At 47.9% G+C, this 23,364-nt stretch overlaps 1 non-coding gene across 1 annotated transcript; it reads right to left on the minus strand.

Annotated features, from left to right (window-relative positions):
* Positions 1-22,942: 22,942 nt before the first annotated feature.
* Positions 22,943-23,048, minus strand: LOC125608501. The gene has a single exon (XR_007339391.1). It is a non-coding gene; the product is annotated as a small nucleolar RNA R71 (small nucleolar RNA).
* Positions 23,049-23,364: the final 316 nt, after the last annotated feature.

Here is a 23,364-nt window from a genome sequence, read left to right on the forward strand (position 1 = left end):
GAATGCACGAAAGACGATCGAGAATTCAAACAAGAAACAAACCTTTCCACGAAGTCCCGATGCTAGGCTCGACCCACCTTGCTGCGAAGTCTCCCCGTCACCGCTCTTGGCAAGCTTCCTCTTCCGACTCTTAGGCTGAGTAGCCAGGACAGCGCTAGGAGCACGCAATGCCAGAACGATTTCCTTTCTGGCTGGAGGCGGAGGCATAGAGTCAGCGGCTTTCTCTTTGTCCTCGACGAGGATCGGAGTCATGGAAGATCCCGCAGGTAGGGCTTGCGGGAGAAGAGCCGCGACGTCGGTCCCATGACACGAGGCAACGACCTGCGCGGAAGAAGACGGAAACTCAGAGCCAGTTTGAGCCAATCCTTTCTCGGCTTGGCGACGAACTAGTTTCTCTCGGAAAGAAAGATGACCGGCAACACAAGCAGGCACTTCCGCCGGAGAAGTTGGAACCGGAGCCGGAGAAGTGGCCTCACCCATCTCGACGTCGGAATCCTTCTTATCACCTTGGGAGGAAGACATGTTGAAAGGAAAATTATGAAGCTAGAGAGGTTTTTGAAGGAATGAAGAAGGGAAGGTGTGAAGAAAATGAATGACAAGAGCTCACTACTTATAGAAGTATGGGTTCGGAATGTCGTCTTGACAACTTTTTTCAGCGGAATTTTAAATGTAAATTTCGTCCGATACACTTAACCTTGTCAAAGTCATCTATCCGCCCGCTAGAGTCACAACTCTAACAGGCTGGGGGCTAACTGTTGGGGTCAAAAACGGTTACGACAAATTTAACATTCAAAACGACCGAGGAAGAAAATAAGAATTTCTCCGAAGAGTTATTTTCGGAAATAGACTCTTTCTTACGAAAAAGCTTTACGGAAGAAAGAATCGAGATGTCCGACGAAAAGCTCGAAACAAGTCGCTACGCAGCGACCGAGCGATCGTCCCGCTCGGTCGCTACGTAGCGACCGAGCGATCGTCCCGCTCGGTCGCTACGTAGCGACCGAGCTCGAGCCAAAGCTCGGTCGCTACGTAGCGACCGAGCGATCTTCTCGCCCGGTCGCCCGCCCGGTCGCTACGTAGCGACCGGGCTCGAGTCAAAGTTCGGTCGCTGCGTAGTGACCGAGCTCTTCCGAACATCGATACGACATCAGTACATGCATTCTCGTCAAACCTTCAAATGTTATCTCCCGAAGACCGTAGCGAGCTCAGTCTATGTTTCCGCTATTCTAAATCCTCGATCAAACTTCGCGGATTAGAAACCGCGGAAAGTTCTTTCTTTGTCGAAAGAAATCGTAGTAAACGCTTCGAGTCGGAAGACGGCCCAAAGGGACCTAAAACACGACTCGAGGCCCATCCTACGATTTCTTAACCAAAAGCCCGTAAACCACAGCACGGTTTACGCTTGGCCCACAAGGAAGGATAAATGTCAAGTTTCCGCGGATAAATACGGAAGTTTTGAAGATAATTGTGAAGATCGGGAAAAATGGAATATCTCCATTTTTATGCTATGACGGCTTAAGGGCAGAAGAGTAAAAGCGTAAACCGACCTTGGAGCTAGTATATAAGGAGTCCTAGGCGAGGAGCATGAAGGAGAACTTTTCAGAGCAAACTTAGCACTTAGAGCAATTTAGGCAATTTTCCGTTTTTGTTATTTCGAGCTGCGACTCAATTAGGTTTAGCCGTCTTAGGGTTGCTAGAACTAGGAATCTCGCCGACAGCTCTCGAGCCCAGGCTTATACCTTGTTGTAACGCTCATACGCAAATTCGGAATAAGATCTTCTTTGCTCTCTTTTCGATTCTTTACTTTGTCGTTGTTATTCTCGTGTTCTGATTGCTTGACGTGTGGTAATTAGCAGATATCCGGGTCCTCTGGGAAATTAGGGTTTTCCTAGTTTCCTTATTTAAACGGAAATCGACAGTGTGAATTTCGGTTCCCACAGTTTGGCGCTAGAAGGAGGGGGACTTACGGATCAATCTAACCCGCAAAAGCCACTCAACGATCAGGAACGATATGCGAGATTCGACGTGCGCGAACGTCATCTCATTCAAGGGGGGAGAAACGATCGATCGAGCCAAACCTCGAAACGATCTCCTTGTTATCGAGTTGACGATTCGAGATATCGACGTCGCTAGAGTACTAATCGATACCGGAAGCTCGGCCGATATCATCTTCAAAGACACTCTTGAAAAGATGGGGATCAGTCAATCCGAGATCGCGAAATACCCAAGCCCACTGCTAGGACTTTCGGGGGAAACGACCATGGCCTATGGATCGATTAGACTCGCTGTCAAAGCCGGAACCGTGACGAACATCACAGAGTTTCTAGTCGTTGACCGCCCCGCATCTTACAACGTTATCATGGGGACGCCATGGCTGAACACCATGCGCGCAATCCCATCAACCTACCATCTTTGCCTCAAGTTCCCGACCCCTAACGGAGTCGAGGTAATCTGGGGAAATCCAAGAGTTTCGCAGGTTTGTTTCGCCGCGGAACTAAAACGAAAGAGACCGATCCTCGAAATTACTCCTAAGAAAGCGGAGAAAAAGACCTCCAGCAAAGATACGCGAAGTCAGGATTCAGCGGAATTCTTCTGGCAATCTCGTATCATCGCAGCTCTAGATGAAAAACGCGAGCCAACATGTGAACCCGTGGTAACGATCTGTCTCGACGAAGCCTTCCCAGAACGCTGCGTCGAGATTGGAGCCAATCTCCACGAGCCTTTAAGGACAGAACTCATAACCTGTCTTAAAAAGAACCTTAATACTTTCGCATGGGCTGCGGAAGATATGCCGGGAATCGACATTAACATAACATGTCACGAGCTGAATATCGACCCAACATTCAAACCCGTCAAACAGAAAAGACGGAAGCTAGGACCCGAACGTGCTGCCGCAGTAAACGATGAGGTCGAAAAATTGCTTAAAGTTGGGTCGATAACGGAAGTAAGATACCCGGACTGGCTCGCCAACCCCGTAGTAGTCAAAAAGAAAAACGGGAAGTGGCGAGTTTGCGTAGATTTTACCGACCTAAACAAGGCATGTCCAAAGGATAGCTTCCCTCTACCACATATCGATCGATTGGTAGAAGCAACAGCGGGCAACGAACTCTTATCCTTCATGGATGCCTTCTCAGGTTATAATCAAATTAGGATGAATCCCGACGATCGTGAGAAGACTGCGTTCATTACCGATCGCGGAACTTATTGCTATAAGGTAATGCCCTTCGGCCTCAAAAACGCTGGAGCAACTTACCAACGACTCGTGAACCGAATGTTCTCCAAACAACTCGGAAAAACGATGGAAGTTTATATCGACGACATGCTCGTCAAATCCCTCAAAGCAAGAGATCACGTGTCACATCTCGAAGAATGCTTTGCACAACTAAACTCCCATAACATGAAGCTCAACCCGACAAAATGTAGATTCGCCGTGGCATCAGGAGAATTCCTCGGCTACTTGGTCACCAACCGCGGCATCGAAGCAAATCCAAAACAGATCAACGCACTAATCGAGATGGCTTCACCAAAGAACAAGCGGGAGGTCCAAAGACTGACCGGCAGAATCGCAGCACTTAACCGATTTATTTCACGATCAACAGATAAGTGCCTGCCCTTCTACGACGTCCTGCGAGGAAATAAAAAATTCGAATGGTCGGAAGAGTGCGAAAACGCCTTCCAACAGCTGAAGCGTTATTTAGCTACTCCTCCAGTCCTCGCAAAACCCGTGGAAGGGGAGCCTTTATTCTTGTACATCGCGGTGTCGGCAACGGCCGTAAGCGGAGTCCTGATCAGGGAAGAACGCGGAGAGCAGAAACCTATTTTCTACATAAGCAAAACCTTGCTGGATGCCGAATCTAGGTATCCATTGATGGAAAAATTGGCATGCGCGGTCGTAACATCGGCCCGAAAACTAAGACCATATTTCCAATCCCACACGATTGTCATCCTCACGACTTTTCCCTTACGGACAATTTTGCATAGCCCAAGTCAATCAGGTCGATTGGCTAAGTGGGCGGTCGAGTTGAGCGAGTATGACATCGAATACCGACCAAGGACGAGCGCAAAATCACAAGTGCTCGCAGACTTCTTGGTCGAACTTCCAACGGGAGCAATAACCAATGAGGAACCAAATTCCACCTGGCTCCTCCACGTCGACGGATCCTCATCCAAGCAAGGATCGGGTATCGGGATCCGTCTCACATCTCCAACGAGCGAGATCTTGGAACAATCGTTCAGGCTGGAATTCCATGCCTCAAACAACGAGGCCGAATACGAAGCATTAATCGCAGGTCTACGTTTGGCTCACGGCTTAAAAATACGTAATCTCCACGCCTACTGCGACTCCCAGTTAGTGGCCAGTCAATTCAGCGGAGAGTATGAAGCCAGAGACGAACGGATGGACGCGTACCTCAAACTGGTCCAAGGTCTAGCTCAAGACTTCGACTGTTTCGCCCTTACCCGGATCCCCCGTTCCGAGAATGTCCAGGCGGACGCCCTCGCGGCCTTAGCATCAAGTTCCGATCCAGGACTCAAAAGGGTAATTCCGGTCGAATTCATCGAACATCCGAGTATCGGACCACCAGTCGTTGTCAATCTCATAGAGGGTCAAGACGACGAGGAAGAAGAAATTACGATACCACCACCATCAGAGCAATCTGATTACGGCTGTGATACCCCATGGCTTCAGACGATTCGAGACTACATTATCGACGGGCAACTGCCCGCCGAAAAATGGGCAGCTCGCAAGATCCGAACACAGGCCGCACGCTACGTAACAGTGGACGGCGAAATCTACAAATGGAGATTCTCCGGACCACTCCTGACGTGCCTGGAAGGAGAAAAGGCGAGGAAAGTAATGGAGGAAATACATTCCGGCTCATGCGGCAACCATTCCGGCGGAAGATCACTAGCCGTGAAAATCAAACGCCACGGATACTATTGGCCAACAATGATCGGAGATTGCGAGAAATTCGCACGAAAATGCGAAAAATGCCAAAGGCTTGCGCCAACTATCCGACAACCGGCCGAAGTTCTTTCCTCCATCACATCGCCCTATCCGTTTATGCGCTGGGCCATGGATATTGTCGGACCTCTGCATAATTCAAAGCAAAAGCGTTTCCTTCTAGTCCTTACCGATTTTTTTCTCAAAATGGGTAGAGGCGGACTCGTACGCAAGTATAAAAGACGTCCAAGTCAAGAATTCCGTGTGAAGAAACATCATCTGTAGGCATGGAGTTCCTTACGAAATCGTAACCGATAACGGGTCTCAATTCATTTCCACCCGATTCGAGGCATTCTGCGAAAAGTGGAAGATACGACTCAACAAGTCAACTCCCAGATATCCGCAGTGCAACGGACAGGCTGAAACAATCAACAAGACCATTCTCGACGGACTGAAGAAACGCTTGGAGGCCAAAAAAGGTAGATGGGCCGACGAACTCGAGGGAGTCCTCTGGTCTCACCGTACCACCCCAAGGCGAGCAACGGGAGAAACTCCCTTCGCCCTGGTATACGGCACGGAGTGCATGATTCCCGCAGAAGTAGAATTTCCCGGTGTTCGAAGAAGGTTCTTACCTGAACGAGAGGAACTCAACAATGCTATGCTCTTGGACGACCTCGACCTCATTAACGAACGCCGGGATCGAGCGCTCATCCGAATTCAAAACTACCAGCACGCCGCTGCGAGATACTATAATTCCAACGTACGGAATCGTAGGTTCAATCAGGGAGATCTGGTCCTTCGCAAAGTCTTCCAAAACACCGCTGAACGAAACGCGGGAAAACTCGGAGCAAACTGGGAAGGTCCCTATAAAATCGAAAAAGTCGTCCGACCAGGTTCTTACGAAATAGCCAACATGCAGGGCATAAAAATCCCTAGAACCTGGAATGCGATGCATCTCAAAAAATACTATCACTAAACAAACCAACTCGCAATCACTGAACTACGAGACGGCTTGATCTCCGCAAGGAGTACGTAGGCAGTTTGCCGAAAGGCAAATTCAGCTGTCCCCCTCATTAAAAAAGGGGGGGGGGGAGTGGGTACGTATACTCGTATACTCCCAAAAAATCAAAAAACTTCCTACCACACTTTTGGTGTTTTCGACTTATCAAAACATCCTCACCCGCGAAATCGCAACGAGGTCTTCGGAAATCAGTCGGCCGCTTGGGAGAATCAACCTTCAGCATCGCGAGACGTCGCAAAAGATGCCTCAAAGTTGGTTTCTTCCGAGCAATCGAAATCTCCGCAAAAAGACACATACATGCACACATTAACATTTATTTTGCGCAAAATAATCAAAACAACGGCACACGCCACCAAGTCCGATGCTGATCACATCGAACTCATAAATGTCCTAAACAGACATAGACATCTCACGCAGATGACTCTCTTACATCCGACACAAGGATAATAGCGCTATAAAAGAAATCCGAAATTTTGGTCTAGCACTTCCGGTCTCCGGAGAGATGCTCGATTCGTATCAAACAAGTCGTATAAGCCGAGAACTTTTCGCGGACTTTACATCGATACGAATCAGGAAGAAATCGCGACAGGAAAAACGATAGCCGTTAGTCACCGCACAATCCTTAAACCGAAAGTAAACCTAGGTCTTGCCCTAAACCCAGCGCACTGGTCTCTAACATCTCAAAGGCATGATATCGAAAGATAGGAGATTCTTAAAACATGCCTCTATGTTTACGTTCGATACCTTCAGCACCCCCGCAGAGTTCACATCTCGCGGAAGAACTCTCGAAACAGGTCTCGAAGAAAACATTTCACAATTGAAGAAGGATATGAGACGACAACTCATCACCTTCCTCCCCACTATTCACAAATTCATAAAAAACGTTATCCGATTATCATATCATAAAGCCGCAGAGCGGCAGGGAATCAAAGCCACACACGGCCAGTCCCGAAATACAAACAAGGCCATTCAAGGCCGAAACATAAAAACATAAAAAAAAAAAAATCTCTCGTAAGAGATCTAACCCAAGTCGCCCTCAGAACTTACGCCCCCTCTTCACCCGCTGCCTCGTCCGAGCCTGGACCCGCGTCGCTTCCGTTCTCTCCGACCATCGGGTCTTTCCCCTCTGGGTCTTCTGAACACGTCGGAAGGAAGCACGCGGATTTCAGGTCGGCCAGGATGAGACCGAAATCTCCATCCTCGGCCGCCATATCTCCCTTGCAGCCGGACAGCCGGGCCTCTTCGGCCTCCAAGGTCGGGGGAGTCTCACTTTGGAACGACCGAACTACGGCCACCCCGCCCTCAATCGTCGCCAAAGCGAGATCCCTGCTCCGGATACACTCGAGGGAACCCAGGGAAGCAGAAATCTTCGCCAAGCGACCTTGAAACTCCGCACGAAGAGCATCCGTAGCCTCTTGGATCCCGCGGCGCGCTAGTCCCGCGTCACTCTCGATCTGACGCTGGAGTCGGCGCACCTCCGAGGATTTGGCCTTCCTGGCCTTCTTTTCCTTGAGCAAGGAACTCGCCGTCTTCCCAAGGTCCCTCTCAAGCTCTCCTATCGCAACCTCGAGCTTCGACACTTTCACAGAGTGAGAGTCCTCGACAGCCGGCAACATAGCCTCGGTTTCGGACCATCTTCCCTGAAGCTCCACCAACTCCCCGGAAAGGCGACTGGTCTCAGAACCACATTCGCTGATCATCCCATCGATCAACGATATGAACTGCGAACGGTAAAAATTCTTAAGACAAAGTCCGTGAAAAGAATGCACGAAAGACGATCGAGAATTCAAACAAGAAACAAACCTTTCCACGAAGTCCCGATGCTAGGCTCGACCCACCTCGCTGCGAAGTCTCCCCGTCACCGCTCTTGGCAAGCTTCCTCTTCCGACTCTTAGGCTGAGTAGCCAGGACAGCACTAGGAGCACGCAATGCCAGAACGATTTCCTTTCTGGCTGGAGGCGGAGGCATAGAGTCAGCGGCTTTCTCTTAGTCCTCGACGAGGATCGGAGTCGTGGAAGATCCCGCAGGTAGGGCTTGCGGGAGAAGAGCCGCGACGTCGGTCCCATGACACGAGGCAACGACCTGCGCGGAAGAAGACGGAAACTCAGAGCCAGTTTGAGCCAATTCTTTCTCGGCTTGGCGACGAACTAGTTTCTCTCGGAAAGAAAGATGACCGGCAACACAAGCAGGCACTTCCGCCGGAGAAGTTGGAACCAGAGCCGGAGAAGTGGCCTCACCCATCTCGACGTCGGAATCCTTCTTATCACCTTGGGAGGAAGACATGTTGAAAGGAAAATTATGAAGCTAGAGAGGTTTTTGAAGGAATGAAGAAGGGAAGGTGTGAAGAAAATGAATGACAAGAGCTCACTACTTATATAAGTATGGTTTCGGAATGTGGTCTTGACAACTTTTTTCCGCGGAATTTTAAATGTAAATTTCGTCAGATACACTTAACCTTGTCAAAGTCATCTATCCGCCCGCTAGAGTCACAACTCTAACGGGCTGGGGGCTAACTGTTGGGGTCAAAAACGGTTACGACAAATTTAACATTCAAAACGACCGAGGAAGAAAATAAGAATTTCTCCGAAGAGTTATTTTCGGAAATAGACTCTTTCTTACGAAAAAAGCTTTACGGAAGAAAGAATCGAGATGTCCGACGAAAAGCTCGAAACAAGTCGCTACGCAGCGACTGAGCGATCGTCCCGCTCGGTCGCTACGTAGCGACCGAGCTCGAGCCAAAGCTCGGTCGCTACATAGAGACCGAGCCAAATCTCGGTCGCTACATAGCGACCGAGCTCGAGCCAAAGCTCGGTCGCTACATAGCGACCGAGCGATCGTCCCGCCCGGTCGCGACGTAGCGACCGGGCTCGAGTCAAAGTTCGGTCGCTGCGTAGTGACCGAGCTCTTCCGAACAACGGTACGACATCAGTACATGCATTCTCGTCAAACCTTCAAATGTTATCTCCCGAAGACCGTAGCGAGCTCAGTCTATGTTTTCCGCTATTCTAAATCATCGATCAAACTTCGCGGATTAGAAACCGCGGAAAGTTCTTTCTTTGTCGAAAGAAATCGTAGTAAACGCTTCGAGTCGGAAGACGGCCCAAAGGGACCTAAAACACGACTATAGGCTCAACTGACTATCGATCGACGTTGGCAAAGGTGTATCGGTCGACATCTTAGTAGACCATCGATCGACACTCTCTCGTCGTCGACATACTAACCGTTGAGACACGAGATCTAGTCTGTTAACCAGTGAAACATGCGACAGCTGATGTAGAAACCCGTTAAAAAAAAGGAGAGAGAATGGTCGAGTACCTTTGTGGTGGTCGAGTCGCGGGTCATCGAGAAGTTTTGAAGTACGAAGTGGGCGAAGAAGTGATCGTAAGTTAACTATGAGTCGAATAAGTTGCTCGACCATAGTTAGAAGATGTCTTAGATTGATGAGACAGACGTTTTGGAAGCATAACATTTTTGGAAGCACGACGGTTTAGAAGCTCGACGTTTGGGAAGAATGACGTTTCTTCAGCACGAAGTTTTCCGCAAAACTTCGCATCAGCGGAATATTATTCCGAAGACATTGGAAGCAGGACGGGAATTAAGCACGACGGGAAGCAAGCACGACGGGATCGAAGCACGACGGGAAAACCCGAAATTGGATGAAAAAAACCCTAATTTCGGTATTATGAAATTTTTTGAGGAAGCCGGAGGCTCAGGACATATTTTCCCTCGACTTCAGAGATCAAGTGGAGTTTATTAAAATTGTTCTGAGCATCAGAAAGGGTGTAGAAAAATATTTGGGATTGATCGCGGGACGAAAATTCACCGGAATGATCGAAATCAGACGAATGGACCGAGAAGCTCGAGGTGGCTTGTTGCATGGGTTTAGAACGTGGTGTCAACCATCTAACAATCTCAGTGTCAACACAAGGAGGAGGTGTAGACGTACATGGAAGCAGTCCATGCAGCCAGACACATAGAAGCACGAGGTAGAGCGGCCAAGCACGAGATGTCGCGACGCATGCAACCGAAGCATGCGGCTAGCCATATGTGTGATGCTGTGGCGCCTTGCATGAGTTCCAGTCATGCAGCCTGACATCTGGGAGGAGTGGTAGCGCCCTGCATGAGTCCTGGTCATGCTGAAGGACATGTGGAGCATGAGGTGTCGCCGTGCATGCGTCCGAAGCCATGCGGAGCGACACACGGGCGGCCACCAACCTGAATCTGATTGGCTGCTGTATTCTATAAATAGGCCACGACCCCAGCTCATTTGAGGACATCCAGACCTGTCCAAAGGCAGTTAAAAACATAAGAGAAAAGTAGAAAAAGAAAGCAAGTGATTCTGAGCTATATCGAGAGTTTTAGAGAGTTTTCGAGGTCAGTTCTCTACTGATTTCGAATCAGCACCTTGGGAAGGTTCTGTCCAACTGATGGTCAATCAAATGAAGATCAGCTCAGATGGGAATGAAGTCAACGTGGCTAGAGAGAGAGAGAGAGAGAGAAAGAAAGTGTTTGATCTAGAGTTTGATCGATTCTGAAGACCGAGAAGGCCAGTTCTGTCCAATCGGCGATTCTCTACGATTGTGACGCGGAAGCTCTGTCCAATTCAATCCGTCCAAGCCAGCCATATTCTCCTAAAATCAATTGGAGGTGCTGTCCAAGATTAGTTCAGTTCCATGGGTTCAGATCAGCCGAAGTTCTGCTCGATGCTTCGCCGAGAAGTCCGAAAAACTGTCCAGAAGCCAAAGGAGGTTCTGTCCAAGTCCAGACCTGTTAGTGTCTACATGATCAAGCCGAGGTTCTGTCCAAGTCGAGATCAGTCCAGTCCAGTCCAGTCAAGTCGTCCATGGGGTTTTGGCCATGTCCTCTCCGATCAACCAGCAGCTTCTCGCCTAGAACACTGTGAGTTGGCTTGTTTGAATTCCACTTGGAATTTAGGGTAGTTTTGTGAGTTCCACTTGGAACTTAGGGATGATCGAGTCGCACATAGATTAGAATGCTCACGCTGTTGCATGATAGAGTCCTTAGGGTTATTTATGGAACCAGATTCAGCTTAGCACGGGCTAGCTGAGATGAAAAGGAATTAAGACTGAGATAATAACCTGACCAGGACTAGGATGCATCATGATTTATATTATTGCGTGTTGATATGGTTGAGTGCAGGTTCCCGTTATCTTTAAAGATAGTGTCGTAGCAGGAGGCCGAACTATCTGGGTAACGGTTTGATTGAGTAGATTGATTGAGTAGATTTAATTAAATGCTTGCTCGTTTGATTAATCTTGTTGATTGAGGTTAGTCATCTCTTGGTAAGGGAGTGACAAACTGGTTGAGTTGTTTAGTTATTGTTGTTTAGGGGATCTTTGGCCATATAGGCCGATCTCCTGGTTGTGATGTTGGTACTACGGGTCCTATGCCATATAGGCCGGACTACTAGTACTAGTGGTTAGTGTCGTAGACTCCTAAGTATTATTTAGTTTTGGATAGGAGTCTTGTCCCTTAGGTTTTTCCTAGGGATTGTGTGTCGAGTGTTGTGCCGATAGCAGGTGCGAAACCCGCCCATGCTAGGCATGTTTGAGGTGGACTAGTGTTTCCTCGCCCTCGTATTCAGCGGGTTCAAGGAAACCCCTTATTCGCTGGATCGGGAAGACTCAGATAGACGGGGTCATGGCCTATGGCTGAGCGATTACACTACAGTGTAATGTGGTAGTGACCCGAAGGACTGTGGGCTGTCGCGCGGTGACCCGAAGGACTGTGGGCCACGGTCGGTTGAAAGTTCCTTCTTCTGACCTTTGTGGTAGGGAGATAGGATATTGCCGATAGAGAGGAGGAACACGATGTCACCAGGGCCCAGGTTAGAGTGTTGTGTTAGTGTGTCGTAGAGGGTTATAGAACCCTCGAGTTAGTGTAGCACCGATATACGGTGTTACGAGTTAGATCGAGTCATAGATACTCATAGTTATTATTGTGATTGGGGTTGATTGATTTGCTTGCAGGTTCTGACATTAAGTCCTAAGTCTGGTTTAGGTACCGGATTAGGCTTGGTGTGTATCTGGTTATTGTAGGCCTGACGTTGGCATGTATGTGTTTGACGGATTGCTTGTGAACACTACAAGAAAAAAAGCTTTTAATAGCGGACAAAAAACGTTATCTAACGATACGATAGCGGTTTATGAAGCGTTGTATCATCGCCCGTCATAATAGATCAGGCACATTAGATAGCGGTTTTTTGCACTGCTATCATATTACGATATACTATAGCAGTTTTGTATATGCAATTAAATATTTTTTAATAGCGTTGTTTTTGTGTTATTATTTACCTTATTAAAAATTAAAAAAAATTAAAAAAATTTATATATCGAAATTGTTACAAATGTAAAACCGGTACATCAAAGTTAACCAAAATAAACCAAACAACTAAACCTAAACCTACTAAGCCGTCGTGTCTCTTGACTTCTCTCCTATTCCTCCTCTCTTCCTCTTCTTCTTCTTCTTGCTCGGCTCCACCTCAACCACCACCACTAGCTTCCTCTCCATCTCCACACCAAAGCTTCCTCAGATCCGGTGTTGGTCTTCTTCATCTTCTCTCCTCTTCTATTTCATCCTCGCTCCTCTTCTTCAAAGACGCGTTGGAGTTAGAGTCTTGACCGGCGAATTCAGAGAGCTTTGTTGGGGATGGATTTAACCCATCCACAAAGCCCATCGGACAAAAGGCCCAATCCAGTTAACCGAATTGACGTCGGCTCGGAAGCCGATACTCGAGGCATCGACTCACTAAGGAGCGCTTTTAGTCGAAGCAGAAAGCAAACGGAGAGTGACCGATCGACTAAGCAGCTTAGGGCGAGTATTCCCTAATCAGGCCCGAAGGGCCGACAAGGCCCAATCAGTGAAGGGAGATTAGGTCAAAGCGATCGAGCAGACTATAAAAAGGAGAGAAAAGCAAAGGAGAAAGGCATCGACACTTAGCTACACAAACTTAGCGGCGAGATTAGGGTTTATCATCCGTACAATCATCTCTCTACTATTTGTACTTTTCCGGTTTAAGCTCTCACGAGCTCCGGCTTGCCTTTACTTTCTCCACCTTTGTAATATCATCTCGAAATCTAATAAACGCCTCTGTTCGACCCATTTTTAGTATTGTTTTCTTCACCCGAGACCAAACTCACCCTAAACAATTGGCACCCACCGTGGGGCAGAACAGACCTAGCGTTTCTAGACCGAAATGACCACCGGAGGTACAAACCCAGATACCTCAGGAGAGGAGCCGGCGCTCACGCCTCCTCCGCCTCCTCCCCTCCTCTCGTCGGAGTTAATGAGTTTAGTCATAGCCCGACTCGCTCATCAAGAAGAAGTTCAGAAGACGACGAATGATCAGCTCGCCGCCATTGTCGCTGCTCTTAGCGCGTCCACCGGCAACTCACAACCACTCCGTCGTTACCTCTTCAATACAAACCCCCCTACTCCGACAGAAGGACGAACGACGAACCCAGTCGATCCTACTCTTCAACTCGCGGAAACCCTCGTCGTCGATGCTCTTCCGACGGCGTCAGATCCATCGACTGTCCGAGAAATCGCTGAGCTTAAATTAAATTTTCAACAAATGAGCTCGAGGATCCACCAAGCAACAAGCGCAGTACCCGAGATTGACAGTGTCATCGCATCAACGTCGCGTACTCCTTTCACTGAAGAACTGACGGAGGTTAAACTCCGAAAGATGGACAAGTTGCATCTCCCGGAATATAAACCGGGAGGAGATCTCGTCGAGCATTTGACAGCTTTTAACATCGCGGTGGCGAGAGCCAGACTTGCCCCCGACGAAAGAGACGCGGGATACTGCCAACTTTTTGTCGAAACACTCAACGAGCAAGCCTTAACCTGGTTCTTGGGACTCGAAGAGAATTCAATTAGAAGCTTCAAAGAGTTCTCATCGGCGTTTCTCAAGACCTACATCATGTTCACCAAACGCGAAGCAACGGCTTCGACTCTCTGGAACCTCAAGCAAACGAAGGACCAAAATCTTCGTGATTACATGGAACGGTTTAAGTCGGTCGTGTCAAGAATCAACATCCCAGACCACATCGCCGTCGATGCCTTGAGGAACAATCTCCTCGTGGAATGTAGGTTCCGAGAAGATCTCTATCGATGCCCCACCACGTCGTTGCAAGATGCTGTTGCTCGTTCTCACAACCTCATTCGTATGGAAGAGGACACTAAAGCCATCATGAGCAAGCACAACTCGGCGAAGCAATCAGCGCCTAAAAACGCTGCCACAGCTCACGTCGAACCTCGTCAACATGCTCCAAGTGACAAAAACAACCGTAAGAACGGCCTCCTTTACGTCGTCGACGAAAACGGGAAGAAATGGAACACCTTTCATCGGGAAGTTGATCCCCCAAGTGAATCCCCCCGAGCAACAGCGCCATCCACGGTCGCCCAGGTCGATTCGGCAGCAGGTTCTTCCCGGACCCCACCAGGGCTTACTAAATCGTGCAAACTCCACGGTGTAAAAGGTCACGACACTTCAGAGTGCAAAACACTTTTTGCGCAATTCCTCTCCTCACTCGAAAGCGGTGAAATTAAGATCCCTCCTCCGAAGCCAAAAAGCGAGAACAGTTGGAGCAGAAACAAGGACAGAAAATATCAGCGAAAAAGTCAAGGAAAACCGCGTCAAGACGACCAAAAGCCAAAGGTCGCCGAGCAAACTCCACATCAAGATGACGATGGTGACGCCTCAGCTGACGAAGATCCACCAGCGGCCAGACAAAGGATCGAAGTTATTCGCGCCCAACCGGAGTCCTCATCAGACGAAGAGAGCGATCTCGAGGAAGCCCTCGACCCGTTGGACTTACGTACACTCCTCAAACGAAAGACCGCGTCGACGAATGACAAGACTCCTGGACCTTCCGATCTCCGAGTCGAGCTCAACGCTAAAAGAACTAAGCACGCGTTGAGCCCAGGATCTTCACTAGCATCTACAGACGATACTCCTATCGTCGATTTGCGAGATCAGCTTAACGCGCGAGTCAGCGATCTGCGTACAAAGCTGGACCGCAAAAAAGCCGGGTCGCCGAAAGAAAGCGAAGACCTCCGAGCTCTTCTCACCAAGAAGCAATCAAGTGTCAGGCCGCGGATCAACGTGATTATGGGAGGATCTCCACCTTGCGGGGATTCCGTACGAGCGGTCAAAGATCACCGACGAATGGTGGACACCTCGCAGCGCTGGCCGCAGAAGTTCCCAACTGATCTCCCAATCTCCTTCTCAACTGAAGACCTCCTCGGAGTAAATTTTCCTCACAACGATCCTCTTATCGTCGTTTTGGCTATCGATAAGTACGACGTCACCAAAGTGCTGATCGATACCGGCAGCTCGGTCGATATCATTTTCCGCGAAACTCTCATAAAAATGGGAATCGACTTAAAAGACGTGAAACCGTCTTCCAGAACTCTCACCGGCTTTAACGGCTCCTCCGAAGTAATCATGGGAACTATCTGTCTCTCGGTACAAGCAGAGGGAGTAGCTCGGATGGTCAAGTTCTCGGTAGTCAGCATCAAGGCTCCCTACCACGTGATACTAGGCACTCCATGGTTATACTCCATGCGAGCGATCGCATCCACGTACCATCAGTGTGTCAAATTCCCGGGAATGGATGGTACGATTAAGACAGTGAGAGGAGATCAACGGGCCGCACGAGATCTCTTAATCGCCACGGTCAAACTACAGCGATCTCAGTTGCTAGTCAACTCGATCTCCCCTCCTATAAGCAAGGTCTGCCCACAAAAAGATGAGGTGCTCGAAGTCCCGGTCGACGAATCGGATCCAAGTAAAGTGCTACGAGTAGGTGCCTATCTATCAGACGGAATGCAACGTGATATCACGGATTTCCTGAAGCAAAACTTGTCTACCTTTGCTTGGTCGATGACTGACATGCAGGGGATCGACCCGTCCATCACGACTCACGAGTTAAACGTAGATCCAAATATTAAGCCCATCCGACAGAAGAGACGAAAGTTGGGCCCCGACAGAAGAGACGAAAGTTGGGCCCCGATGATCAGAGTCATCGCTGAAGGGTCTCACATCATCAACGGGGTTAGATTTTTTTTTGAAAATTTTGGCGGTTGCCTAGGTGTTTCTTTTTCCGCTTATAACGTGTTAATCGGTTTCGCAGGGCCTTAACTTGCTTGGCTCGGCCATTGAGGCGATCCACAGGGAAGCCATGGTCTATCACTTTAAAACAGAGAAAGCGGAACAAGATCTCGCTCGCGTGCAAGGCGAGATGTTGGAGCGAGATCCGCAACTTGCTCGTGATCATGCGAGGGCTGTCCGCAAGGCGCAAAGGAAGGGCAAGAGGGAGATCGTCGAGGTGATGAAGACTCGTGCCTCTCAACTCCAGGTCGAGTATGGGAACCTCAAGGACGCCTTTACCTTGGTGGGCGATTTCCGTGAGTGCCGTGGTTCGGTCGGAAGACTTTGGAGAACGCGAGCCGACCACTACGTTTTCAAGAAGGAAATGAGTTTGATGAAGAGCGGCATGAACGAGCATGCTCATGCTGAGGCGCTCATTCCCTCGATCGACGGGAGGATTCAAGAATTCTGGGATCCCATCCGGTTTCCCCTGATACTGATGAGGTCGCGACCGGGTTTCCCGATGATGGCGAGGAAGTGGATCATCCTCCGGATGCGTTCGGAGCTTCGTTGTCCGGGGACTTTTACTTTGAACCTTGAGAGGTGGAGTTTTTATTGAGTGGGAGGTGTCTGTTTATATGTTCTACGTGTGTGGACGCATGTGGCCTTTTTTTGAGAGATTGTATGGGCCTGTTTTGGCCGTTTTATCGTTTTCCGGGACTGGCCGTTGGTGTCTTTAAATCCCTACCGCTTTACGCGGTTTTTATACATATGATGGGTATTTCATTTCGAATTGTTTTGAGTAAGTTCAAATTAAATATGAGTTGTCTCATATTTAATTTCGTTGAAACGTTCAATCTGTCGGTTCGTTCGTGACTTTTCTTAAAAATTACTTATTCTTACGATTTTTGGGAACGTTGAAATGTGAACGGAGATACATGATTTAGGATCTCGTATAATTTAGATATCATGTCTTGAGATGTTTGAGGCCAATGCAATGGGTTTAGGGCAAGACCTAGGTTTACTTTCGGTTTAAGGTTTGTGCGGTGACTAGCCGACTATCGATTTTCCTGTTGCGATTTCTTCCTGATTCGTACCGATTTAAAGTCCGCAAAATGTTCTCGGCTTATACCACTTGTATGGTATGAATCGAGCATCTCTCCAGAGATAAATTTTAAGTCAAGTGGAAGTGTTAAACCAAAATTTCGGATTTTTTGTTGTAGCGCGCTTTCGTCCTTGCGTTGGACGTTTGAAGATCAAAATGAGTGATCAAGTTGCGTTTGTTTAAGACTGCAGGCATGTTCGTCGGGGCCAATCGACGAACGGGGTAAAAGGTTTTTGTGGTCGTGGTCGGACAATTTGTTCGTATCACTTCGAATTTTTAACTTGGCGACGTCTTGCAGTTGTTTCGAAGATTATACGTATATCTTAAGTGTTGAAGAATGATTATTTTTCGATTTTGGGCTGGACGAGGCCGCTGACAAGAGTCTTAATGTTTGTAGAGTTTCTAGGCGTGTCCTGAGACTTTTGCGGCAACTGAACCGTAAGCGTTTTAATAAAAAGGAGCAATGTATATTACAAAAATTTCTAAAAAACTCGATTACAATAACGCATGTTTTCCTATGTGGGAGTATACGAGTATACGCACCCACTCCCCCCTCCCTTTTTAGAGAGGGGGATAGCTGAACTCGTCTTTCGACGAGCTGCTTACGTACCCCTTTCGAGGATCAAGCCATCTCGTAGTTCTGTTTTATGCCGCGGGCGTTTTTTATTCGTCGGTTGTCGCCGTGTTGACCGCCTTGATCGTGACGACCGTGGCCGGCTCAGTGCTCTTTTCCAGATGTTCCGGTTGAGTTGTAGTGTCGGCTTCAGACTCGTGTTGAGTTTCAACGTCCGAGGCGTTTGCGTCGGCAGACGATGTTAAATTGTCTTTTCTTGGGGTGTTTTTAGGCGAAGATTGATCTATCTTCGTGTGTTTGCAATTTATCGTTGCAGAAGTCGTGATTTGCCTTAACTTGTGCTCTGCGAGGAAGCATAGCTGCGACTGTTTTTGACATCCCAGATAGCCGCGACTCTTGCTTGGGGTTGAGACATGGGGTTCTCATGATCACGTTGTAGATAGCGGGATGATCGACTACCGCGAACTTGACGATTTTCGTGATCTCCTCGGCCATGATTGGCAACTGGATTGATCCGAGAGTCATCGACACTTCGCTTGAAAAACCCGTGAGTGGTTTCGGCGTCGAAGTTACTTCCCTGAGTTCGATGCTCATTCGATTGAGAGTGTCGCGGAAGATTACATTGACCGTGCTTCCCGTGTTGATGAGTACTCTCCCGACTTCCAGATCTCGTATGACGAGATCTATGAAGAGCAGATCGCAGTGAGGTTGATCGATGTCGCTAGCTTCCTCCTTTGTGAAGGTGATCGACAAATTTTGGCCATCTCGAGGAGGAGACCATGTAGGCCAGTTTGCACTCGACTCTGCCTTCCGCTGGTAAGCCTTGATGGCCGAAACAGTATCGTTGCAGTATTGCGATCCTCCGATGATTATGTTGACTCTGCGACGATTGTTATCATTCCCCTTGTCGTCGGGCCTTCTGCAGCGTTTATTTCCGGGTTGGTTTCAATGAGGGGATTTTTCCGTGGGCGGATTTCTGTCCGTCTTCGGAGGGCGATCGGAATCGAGGATGAGATCTTTCACGCTGGTCACTTCCGAGAGCTCTCCAGCTAGTAACTTCGCGGCCAGCCTTGCTCCCAAGACTTTGCAGTTAGTCGTGGAGTGTCCTTGTGACTGGTGGAACTCGCAGAAGGTGTTTTCGTCATAACCTTGATTGCGGGTCCACGTATTACCAGTGGTTCGGCCTTGGTCCGACTTGATCGCGTAATTGTGTGCTCCTTGGAGATCTTCCCTCTCGTGATGGACATACTTGTCGTTACGAGAGTTCTTCTTTTTCGCTTTCGGATCTACTTTTTTCAAGGATGGTCTTGCCGACTTATGTTTTTACGACAAAACTTTCATTTCTTCCTCGATTATGATGTAGTCTGTTGCCTTGTGGAGGGCATCCTGGATCGTCCGCGGTTTGTCGAGGGTTATCCATTTGCTTAATTTCGACTTGTACCAGAGCATCTTTCTGAGCGCGTCGATGGCCACTTTGTCGCTTATCCCACTAACCCTGGACATCACCAGCTTGAAACGGCTAATGAACTCACGGAGGGGTTCATCTTCCCTCTGGGACAGACTCCAGAGATCGACATCGGAAGTTTCTCTATCTATGAACATAGAGTATTGTTTGAAAAATTCTGATGCGAGCTGTCGGAAACTCCTGATAGAGTTTTGCTTAAGGCGTGCGAACCATTCGAGGGCCGCTCCTTCCACGTTCTCGACGAACAGGCGACAGTAGCCGGCGTCTTTTTCACCGTCCTTCAGCCTCGCTCTTCCCATCGTGATGTGGAAAGCCTGAAGGTGCGCCTCTGGATCGGTCGTACCATCATACTTCGGTACTTTGATCTTCCCCGGATCGGATACCCTCATATCTGAGATGCGAGTGGTGAAGGGGGTCTTCCGAGCCCCTTCTAGCAACCTGTCGATCTCGCGGGCAGCGCTGGTAGCATGATGGATTTGGGATTTTACGGCTCTTACTTCTGCTGCAATCTTGGTGATATAGTTACGAAGATCGCGAATATCTGATGTCTCCTCAGCTCTTCTTGCTCGTTCCAATAGAGGATTTCCTCCTCTTCCGTCATTGGTTTGTCAAACGGGGAGCTTTCCCGAGCGGATCGGCTTCTGGTCCTTCGTGGATGTCTGTCAACATCCTCATCGGTATCGTTGGAGACATCGCTAGAATCTAGATCGACGTGCTCGACGTCATTATCTTCTGAATCCTTCGTGGGAGGCGGAGGACTCTCAGGGTTCCCTTTTTCGATGTGAGATTTTTTGCTGGGGTTTTGACCTGAAGGTCGTTTCCGCGCGGTTCCAGGCCTATCGAGTGGGGTAGCGAAGTCGAGTTTTTTTCCCGCGGACTCTGGTCCTTGCCGTTAAGGTTTCAACCTGGTTGGTCAAGGTACTCACAAGCCTGTCATGTTCTTCTGACCATTTTTCGTAGGTGGCAGATATCTTTTTAAACTCCTCGAGCGGCGCGGCGTTGGCTGGTGCGTTGGCCGCGGATACGTCCGCTGCTGGAGTGTGGAGATCGGTGCCTGATATACCTTAGATTTGACACATTTTTATCCATGGTATATAAGTATTTTACTATATATATATCAATGTTTTCTACTCTTCTAGGTATGTTTTCAGGTTCAGGTGCATTTCGGAGTAAAGCTATGACTTTGGAGCATTTTGGAGATTAAAGGACATTTCACCCGAGCTGACCACTTAGAGGTCGACGAGAGGAAGAATAATAGATCGATGCGCATCAGTACTGACGATCGATATCAGGAAATGCCTCGACAGATGAAGATTAATATCGATCGATGTACACAAGTACCGTCGCTCGATGTCGAGACACCAGACGTGACATTTTGGATTCAGCAGACTTAAAAACCAAGGCCAAGCTAAATTACCAAAATGCCCTGACGAGTTTTTAACCTAGTAGAATATATACTGCCTAAGTATTTTGACGGCAAAAAGAACAGAGCTTTTCTAGACCTAGTTTTGTTACAAGTTTAATTTGGGAGAGAAGATCACTTGTGATTGGAACTCCTTGTTTCTATTTCATTTCATCTATTCTATGAGTTTCTATTTCTCTATTGATATGAATTGCTTTGCTATATCTGAGTAGTTCAACTGTTAGATCCAGGGTTCAGATAGGTTTGTGAGATTAGCCCCAAACTATAGATCTGCCTTGTTGTGATATTCATGATAGATTTGTATTCATTGCTTGTTTTAGCCTTGCTAACTAGAACTTGATCATAGGATTGCATATTCAAGTACCCTTGTTATCCCATCCTTACATCTATCTATCATATTAGGATTGCTAGAGAGGGCTAACCGCCAATTTAGAATCTTAGTAGAGCATTTCATACTCGCGCATAGGCCAGGCTAGAACCCGTCGATCGATGTCCTCAACTGACAATCGATCGACGTTGGCAAAGGTGTATCGGTCGACGTCTTAATAGACTATCGATCGACACTCTCTCGTTGTCTGCATACTAACCGTTGAGACACAAGATCTAGTCTGTTAACCAGTGGTACATGCAACAGCTGATCACTGAGTTAAGCGAATGAGCTCTAATATATCATGCATGCAACAATTAGGCATCTATAGGTACTATAATCTCCAACACCTGAATAGTGGCCCTGCATCTAATATAATTTCCAACCAAGTTACATTTATTATTTACTCGCTTGTTACTATTGCTATTTCATTTAAACATTTAAAACCTTTAGAATTAATAAACACTAGATTTAATTGTTCCCTAGCTCCTTGTGGATTCGATCCCTAAGTACTATATCTGAACCTCTTTTGATGAGAGTAACACTCCTTAGGGTAATTTGAGTGGTATGAAATTTGGTGCCGTTGCCGGGGAGCTTTGATCGCCATTAGATTTAGTTTTATTAATTTTTTTTCTTTTCTTTACCCCCTTTCTAATAATCTTTTTCTTGTCTTTTCAGGTGCATGCCCAGCGGTACCAGAAGCAACAAGGAGAAAGACTTGCTGTTCTCAGACGATCCTGCTCATTTGAAACGCACCATCCGTAGAGGTCAACGTTCCACATCGCTCGACGCAACCATTTCGTCATCGATCGATACGCACAACCAACCGTCGACCGACACTAGACCATCAACGTCGATCGATCCCAATCGTTCGACAATGATCGATACTACACCGCGTATGTCGATCGATACCGTGTCGTCAAAAATGGTAAACATTATTATTCTAACTCAGGACGAGAACGAAAACTTGGATTCGATCCCTAAGTACTATATCTGAACCTCTTTTGATGAGAGTAACACTCCTTAGGGTAATTTGAGTGGTATGAAATTTGGTGCCGTTGCCGGGGAGCTTTGATCGCCATTAGATTTAGTTTTATTAATTTTTTTCTTTTCTTTACCCCCTTTCTAATAATCTTTTTCTTGTCTTTTCAGGTGCATGCCCAGCGGTACCAGAAGCAACAAGGAGAAAGACTTGCTGTTCTCAGACGATCCTGCTCATTTGAAACGCACCATCCGTAGAGGTCAACGTTCCACATCGCTCGACGCAACCATTTCGTCATCGATCGATACGCACAACCAACCGTCGACCGACACTAGACCATCAACGTCGATCGATCCCAATCGTTCGACAATGATCGATACTACACCGCGTATGTCGATCGATACCGTGTCGTCAAAAATGGTAAACATTATTATTCTAACTCAGGACGAGAACGAAAACTTGTATGACCAGGCCGGTCATCTGCGTAATGCAACAGGTCAGAAAATAGATGCTCAGGGAACTGTAATCCTTGATGCTGATGCTACAAAAGCTGCTCAACCTGTAGATGAGGACGCTCGATCGAAACCACTGGCCGACTACAATCGCCCAGATGAGTACTATTCCAACAGATCAGCTATTCGACTTCCGGAGATCCAGAAGCAGAATTTCAAGCTGAAGCCTTAATACTACACTCTCGTGTCGCAGATACCCTACTCTGGGTTACCGCACGAGCATCCTATGGACCATTTGGAACGGTTCGAGGATCTAATCGCTGCTATTCGGATGGAAGGAGTTCCCAAAGATTACCTGCTGTGCAAGCACTTCAGATACACGCTGAATGGAGAAGCGATGCACTGGCTTAGGCAGCAACCCACAGGATCTTTAACATCCTCGAGCGACATCAAGAATGCTTTCTTACGAAACTTCTTCGATGAGTCGCGCACTGAAGAAGTTCGGAACAAAATTTCCACATTCTCGCAGAAGGCTGGAGAGTCCTTCAAAGATGCGTGGATTAGATTTAGGTTCTTCCAGCGAGACTGTCCACACCACGGATTTAACGAAGTGCAGCAGCTAAGCACTTTCTTCCGAGGTCTGGCCTTACAGTATCAAATGGCCCTAGATACGGCGAGTGAAGGAAACTTCACTACTCGGAATCCGTTGGAAGCTGTGAGACTTATCGAAAACCTTGCTAACAGCAGCAGCACCAAAAACACTGACTCTGAACGGAAGAAGTCTGTAGCCTCTATCGGGAAGGAACAGATGGATGAAGTAAGAGCTAAGTTAGATGTGGTGCACCAGCTTCTTAAGAAGCAAGTCTGTTCAGCTGAAGGAGAAGTAGCAGCTACGGAAGGAGAAGAAAATGTGAACTAC

The sequence above is a fragment of the Brassica napus genome, chromosome A4 (genome assembly GCF_020379485.1).
Source record: "Brassica napus cultivar Da-Ae chromosome A4, Da-Ae, whole genome shotgun sequence".
Lineage (NCBI taxonomy): Eukaryota > Viridiplantae > Streptophyta > Magnoliopsida > Brassicales > Brassicaceae > Brassica > Brassica napus.